The sequence below is a fragment of the Gavialis gangeticus genome, unplaced genomic scaffold (genome assembly GCF_001723915.1).
Source record: "Gavialis gangeticus isolate Ggan-Ray unplaced genomic scaffold, GavGan_comp1, whole genome shotgun sequence".
Taxonomy (NCBI): Eukaryota; Metazoa; Chordata; order Crocodylia; family Gavialidae; genus Gavialis; species Gavialis gangeticus.
Genome location: NW_017728992.1, coordinates 184,205,832 through 184,212,482, shown reverse-complemented (window position 1 = coordinate 184,212,482; position 6,651 = coordinate 184,205,832). Strand labels below are relative to the sequence as shown.

Here is a 6,651-nt window from a genome sequence, read left to right as displayed (position 1 = left end):
CCTGGGGGCATGGTGTGTGTGGGGGGGTGGTGCGCAGGGTGGGTGTGGCACGTGGCTTCAGGGTGCCGCATGGGGAGCATGCATGGGGGATGTGCCCTGCCCCATGGCTGAGTGTTGCATTTGGCAGGTGCTGCCCATGCCCCCCTGCCTGTTGACCTTGCAGCACCCTGTGGCCACACTCCACCCCTGCGCGAAGTGTGCACCCTGTGCCGGATTTCTGCATGGCACCCTGCAGTCGTGTGCCTGGGCAGGCGCTCCCCACATGGGGGTGTCGGGCGTGGCTGCAGGGTGTCATGCCTCCCTGCCTGCTCCCCTCACGGCACCCTGCGGTGGTGTGCCCCACACCACCCCACGGTTGCAAGCCACATCCTCCATGGCGGCAAGCCACACCACGCCCCTGCACGACTGGTTCTCACAGCAGGGAGCACAGCCTGGCCCTGCCCACCTTAGCCCCTGCCTCTGCCTCTGCCCGTCTTTCTGTCTGTCCTAAGGCTCTGGGCCGCGCTTACGCAGCATTACAGACAGACAGAAGTGGTAAGGCATTTATTATATTAGAATGCTAAATACTCTGCAAAATGAGCCCAAATTATCTCAGCACCTTAAAAGTTTTGGGTTTAATCTCAGTGTTCAGCTCTGAAGTCATCACAAACCATATTTACCACGTGCACCTTTCCTCTCAAAGTCAGCCACCAAAACTAGGCTGCATATTTTAAGCAGGGAAGCTGATTTTCTATACTCCATTGGAAGCATGGAGATGCTGTAAAATGGCTGCTGTGCTTCTCCCTCTGCCAACATCAGGAAGGAAAGGGGTGAGGCTCACTCTTCAGGGCTATAGTATTAACGCTTTCAGAGCCACGGCAGAATTGGCAGTAGCTTTTCGCTCAGCCCCCAAGAGCTTCTGTCAGTTGGTAAGGTAGCTGTGAGAAGGTGAAAACCCTAGCTTTTGCCTGAGCAGTGCCCATCAGGATTCAGCCATACAGTCAGGATCTGCTGAAGTTAGAATTCAGCCATGATTCTGGAAAAGTAAGTTTTTCTTCATTTTGCCTTTCCAGAACAAGGTGATTGACTTATTTGGGAGGGTGTGGTATGTGTGAAAATACGGTGATATGTCCTTGCCCAAGAGGTACTTGTCTAATCATGTATGTCTGCACAATGCTTGTCCTGCTATAATAAGAGTAGAAGAAATGCTCACAGGATACTTTTAAGTCTGTTTAGTGCAGGGTTTGGATAGTGTAGAGCAGTGATACTTAACCTCTCTAGCCCTGTGGGCTGGATGAGTGGGGTGGGGCTGGTCCATGAGCCAGATCTGGTGTGTGGGGTTGGTACACGGGCTAGATCCAGCAGTCTGTTTGCAGATACAATCTGGCAAGTCGGTAAGACCCTGCATGCTGGCTCAAGCCACAGCATAACTGTGAACTGGGATGGTTCTGTGCACCAGATCATGTCATCCAGTCCATGGGACTCCCCACAGGTCCAGAAATTTGTCAGAGGGGAGTGGTGGCAGCGTTAATTGCCATGGCTCTGGGATCAATCAATGCTACTACTTCTCCTCTGTTACCACATGTCCAGACCCACAGGGAACTCCATTGGCTGGATGACATGGCTCCATGGGCTAAAAGTTCAGCACTAGTGGTATAGACTGAATATCAATGAATGAAGACAGTGAAAGGAAATGTTGACCAGCTGCCTATTCTGTGAACACCATGTCTTTTGTGCACTAAGGGAAGCAAAGGCATGGTGATCCTGATTATGGTGAAAGTGCAGCAGGGCCATGAATGCAGGGTTGATGGCTGAAGCCATGTTGGTCCAAGGACATAGGTAGGCAAGGTTCTTTGAGTAGATGTGGTATCTTTTATTAGACCAACTAAATAGTTGGAAAAAATGTTCTTTTGGGCACAAATGCCCTTCTTCACTATAGGGAGACCCGAGGAAGGTTGTTTATGCCCGAAAGCTTGCAAAGAACATTTTTTCCAACCATTTAGTTGGTCTAATAAAAGATATCACATCTATCCAAAGAGCCTTGCCTGCAGGGCTATGAATGGAGATCAGATCTCTTGCTTCCTGGCCCTGTGTTTTAGCCACTGAACTGTCCCTTGGAGTCCCCCGCGTTCAGTGGTAGAATCCTTGTCTGTCCCATAGGAGACCTGGGTTTGATTCCCAGATGCTTACACAACTACAGCCAAGGAGGCACCAAATGTCTGGACTCAGTCTGGCCTTTGGATTCTGTCTTAGTGGCCTAAGGCGGGGATGGAGGGTCCGGGAAGCGTCCACTCCTCCAAACTCCTGCCGAGGCATATGTGACAAACGTCTGAATGACCTCTCATGCATACACCACAATCCGGAAGGATTGATGGTGTTGAAAATGAAACAGTTTTTCCCTTTCTAGATAATCCTTGCCTTCTGTTGAACAGCAGCTTTCCCCTTTGCTCTCAATTTTTTCTACCTCAGTAATGTGACTCGAAAGTGAGTTCTTGGAATTGAGCATTAATTAGGGCAAAAAAAAAAAATCCAAACCAGAAGTGGGAAAAACAAGAAACTCAAACCAGAGTCCACCATTAGTTTGTGGTTGGGTAATGGCTTTTATGAAAGTGTTCCTTTGGAAAAAGTAAATGAGAGACACTAAAGACTCCATTAATGACTGCGACTACATATTGAGAAATCATGAAGCACCCATAATGATTTACTTAGAAAATTCTACAGGGGCAAGGGAGAGAAAAGTAGCAATGTAACTACTTTCTAGTAGCATGTGCTGTCTCTTCAGGAAATTTGTTCCTTTTAGAAATTTTGTTCTATATCCACGAAGCTCACTTTGACATACCACTGACTGCCTGTTGCTGGCTCTGTCCGTCACTGCCTGATCCGTGGCTGGACATTTTCCTTGTCATGATGACAATGGACTCTGATATTTATTTCTATCTTCCCATTCCCTGTTTCCTTTGAGCCCGGCTCTTTCTGACTTGTGCTATTCTCTCCTTATAGTTTTCTGTTTTCCTGCTTTGCTATTTCACTTTCTGTCGGACCACCAGCATTTCTCCACATCAGAGTGTATTTTCTCAGGGGTACCAGTGCTAGCAACACTGATGTGTCAATCCACAACCTACAAAATGGCTTCCAGTTGTGGGGATTTGTGGGCAAGCTTAAAAGCTTTTTGCTTTCATGAGGCTTGAGATAGAACGCTAATTGCACCATCTAGGAAGCAATTTTTTAACCTATAGACACTTCTGTTGAAGTTAGAGCCTAAATTTCTTTGTATCACTCTGAGGAATTTCCTAGCTGCAGCTCCAGGTTCTTTTAGGCCTTAGGGTTAGATCTTAATCAATCTTGTAGGTGCACAAGCAGGACTTAGGCGGGGTATCCTCCATTCTTTCTATGGGAGCTGGGTCACTGAGGAGCCTACAGAGCAAGTCATTGGGCCAAAAGCAGAACAAGCAAGGGTTGCAATTGTCTATGAAATCTATTAAATTAATTGGCTAGCTGCAGTTTCCTCTCTGCTGAGCAACTAGGTGATCTGGATTGGCTTGGAGAAGAGCCTTGGTCTTCTTACTCACAGCATAGGAAACCCTGTCTATGAGGATTGCCCCCCCCCGGAAAATGGTGCCTAAATTTTATGCATTGCAATGCATACTTGGAAGCATCTTCGAGGTCAGTGAGGGTCTGGTTGTTACTTGCTGTAGGGTGACTGGGCCATTTTCTTGACTCTGCCCTTTACTAAATCCTACTCAATTCTCATAATTAAGCCTCCTGTTTTTGGCTCCTTCTCATTGCTTTCTTTTTATCTCTACACCCTGTCCATCAGTATGGTTGACCAGCCTGTAATAGAAAAGCTCCTTGCCCTTGGGGTTCAGATCTTCTTTCTCATGCTTCTCCCTGAGAACTGGGATCCCACTGTCTAACCACGGAGGCTTTGTGACTATTATCACTTCCCCCCACCCTGTACTCACCAGAAGCTTAAAACACCTTTTCTTAGAGTCCTGCTTTGTGGGAAAACTGGTTTGCAGCTCACGGTTGCAGGAACATTATGTGATAGTGGAGGCAAACAAACCTGAGCTTTGCAAAGGGTTTTCGGCCAAACACTCTTTACTTTAGGTAGCACAATAAATACCTAGATCCAGACAAACAACAAAATATATGTGGGTCATTTTCTGTCTTGCTTTCCTCCTCATTCAGGAGGAGTCTTTGGGAATTGGGTCTCTTCCATGGAACTTGACTCCTTCACGTCAGGCTTTTTTTCTGAATCAGAGTCTATTCTCACTCCTGTAACTAGGTGTCTATCTCTGTTTCTGCTTCTTGTCTCATCTCCCTTTTCCCAAAACAGAAAGTTGATCAGAGACCTTTTCTTCGATAACCTCCTTTCCCATATGCTGGGTGAGCCTCTGAGTAACATTATCAGGTAAAGTCCTTTACCAGAAAAGTCAGAGGCTAATTCCCAGCCCCTGGAGTTCAGACTGAAAGACTGGCTCACCTTGGGTGGTAGCCACTAGCCAATCCTTGTCCACAGGTTCTTCCATGTGAATAGAGTAAAAACTTCAAAAATATGCTCAACCAAGTAGATGGAAAACATTCAATAGTAAATCAGCTGTTCTCTTTTTAAATATTTAATCAACAGATGCTTGGAGTATCTACAGCTTGGTTGCTACATGATGGTAATTAGTATTATGGCTGAAGCTACATATTTTAACTTCAATATTGTGTTCCCATATTTATAATGGAACCTGTTTTCTTTTATCCTTTGCCCTGGTTAGATCAACCAGCAACAAAATATAAGGGTTGTAAGAAGGCATTACCACACATTTCATTCCCTGTCACTGGATCAGATCTCTTTGAATGAAGAAACCATCACTCAGGGGACAGTGAATTCAGTGCTGTTCAAAATTGCTTTCCAAGTAATGTTCTTGAATAAGATCAGTTGGCCATTTGTTAGCATATCAGTACAAGACTTAACATCTGATAGACAAGCTTTCGTGGCTTGTTTTGATTGGACGTCTGTTTCACACAGCATTTACTACTTCTGCCAGACGAAATGAAAATTATTTTTAAAATCAAATTTCTGGTGCCCCAAACTTGTCATTTAGCATTCTGACATTTGACGTTTACTTGTGGAAAGAGCTTGATCCAGCAGGCTACTGAAGCTCTTGAATTCTGCTGCTGTTAAAAATCCAGATTTAAATTCGAGTTTTCCGCAGGGCTCTATCTTTATCATGGGTGGAACTAGAATCGCAGATTCAAACACCTTTGAACTTTCAGGTGCTTAAGACTTTGGATCCAGATCTAAATTTGAATGATTGCAGGGTGAGCCCATCTTTGAACTGTGCACAGCTTTGTGATGTGTAATGAAGTGCTACAACAGAGGAAGCATATAATTCCTTGCAGTCTGTTAGAACAACAGAGAGATCATTTGAATTCAGGTTGTTGTGACTATGTAGTGAAACTGTAATTTGAGTGCAGATTGAGCGAAGAAATTGAATGATGTTCAGATTAAATTGATAAGCCATTGAATAGTCTCTTCCTGTGTCTTGAATGAATGAAGCTTAGGAAATAATTTTTTAATGGGAAACATATCCATGCATTGCACACATTTACTACAAATGTCAGGCTTTAAGCCAAACAAAATAAGTTTTAGGATTTTCTCAGCTTTCTAATTGTGTTATTACATTGTACCATAGAAATCGGTCTATGCCATTAACTTTACTCCCCAGCAGTATAATCTGTCAGGAGGGGGAAGTATTTCAGTAGAAACCATACTGTATGATTCTTTTTTAAATGGCAGCTAAGACTCATTCATGGGGTATTAGGCAAGTTAGTCTTTTACCTACCGAATTCTCTCAGGCATTTCTGATGATCTGATTTGAGTTTGGCACCAATAGACTCCATTAGTCACAAAACTCAAGAGAGGATCGTTAATGCATATGAAATACAGAAGTATTCTACCTTCAGCTGAGAAAATTTAGCACAATAATAGATTGGGGAAAAACTGAACTGCATGACTCTTAATATGTTACAGTGTCTTTAAGCCAGAGGGAAATCAATCTGACTAAACACTCTTTAATAGAAATTTATTATTTCTCTGAGTTGTGTCACAATAAATCCCCACAGAAATCCCTTTCCTAGAATAAGTCTTCTTTGTAATTTTTGGCTGTAGAGAGCGAAGCTGTAAAGCAGGCACACTATGCTTTTTGCCATTGGATTAGCTCTGTGTGAATGGGATTGCTACTCGAAGCCAAGCCCCTGCAATATGCGCTATATATGTGGATGCCTCCCCACTCAGTTTTACGAAGTCATTGGGCGCATCCAGATGAGCGAGCGTGTGCCTGTTGCAGCATCTCAAAGCAGTTTGAAATGCCACAAGAGGCACACTGGGAATGAAAAAATGTTCCCTGCACTGCATATTTGCAGTGTGGGCTCTAAATTTGATACTGGGAAATCCCAGTGTCAAAACAAAAAACACTTGGAAAAAAAGCAGCACAGGGCACGCTCCTGGAGTGTGCCCTGAAGCAACCAGAGGCTGGGTCTTCCAAGGAGATGCTCTGGCACCCATCAGAGCGTCTCTATGGCTGTCATATGCCTCTACTGCCCCAGCACATTGCTTCAGTGTGCTGGAGCATATAGGAGCAGGGCAAGACTGCAGTGGTGATGTGGACCCAGGCACTATCC

At 44.7% G+C, this 6,651-nt stretch overlaps 1 long non-coding RNA gene across 1 annotated transcript in view; it reads left to right on the top strand.

Moving 5' to 3' along the window:
• Positions 1-6,651, top strand: part of LOC109299922 — a 14,721-nt gene that overhangs the window by 5,336 nt on the left and 2,734 nt on the right. Inside the window, exon 2 of the long non-coding RNA XR_002098058.1 lies at positions 1,216-1,221. This is a non-coding gene — a long non-coding RNA (uncharacterized LOC109299922). The remainder of the gene's footprint in view (positions 1-1,215; positions 1,222-6,651) is intronic.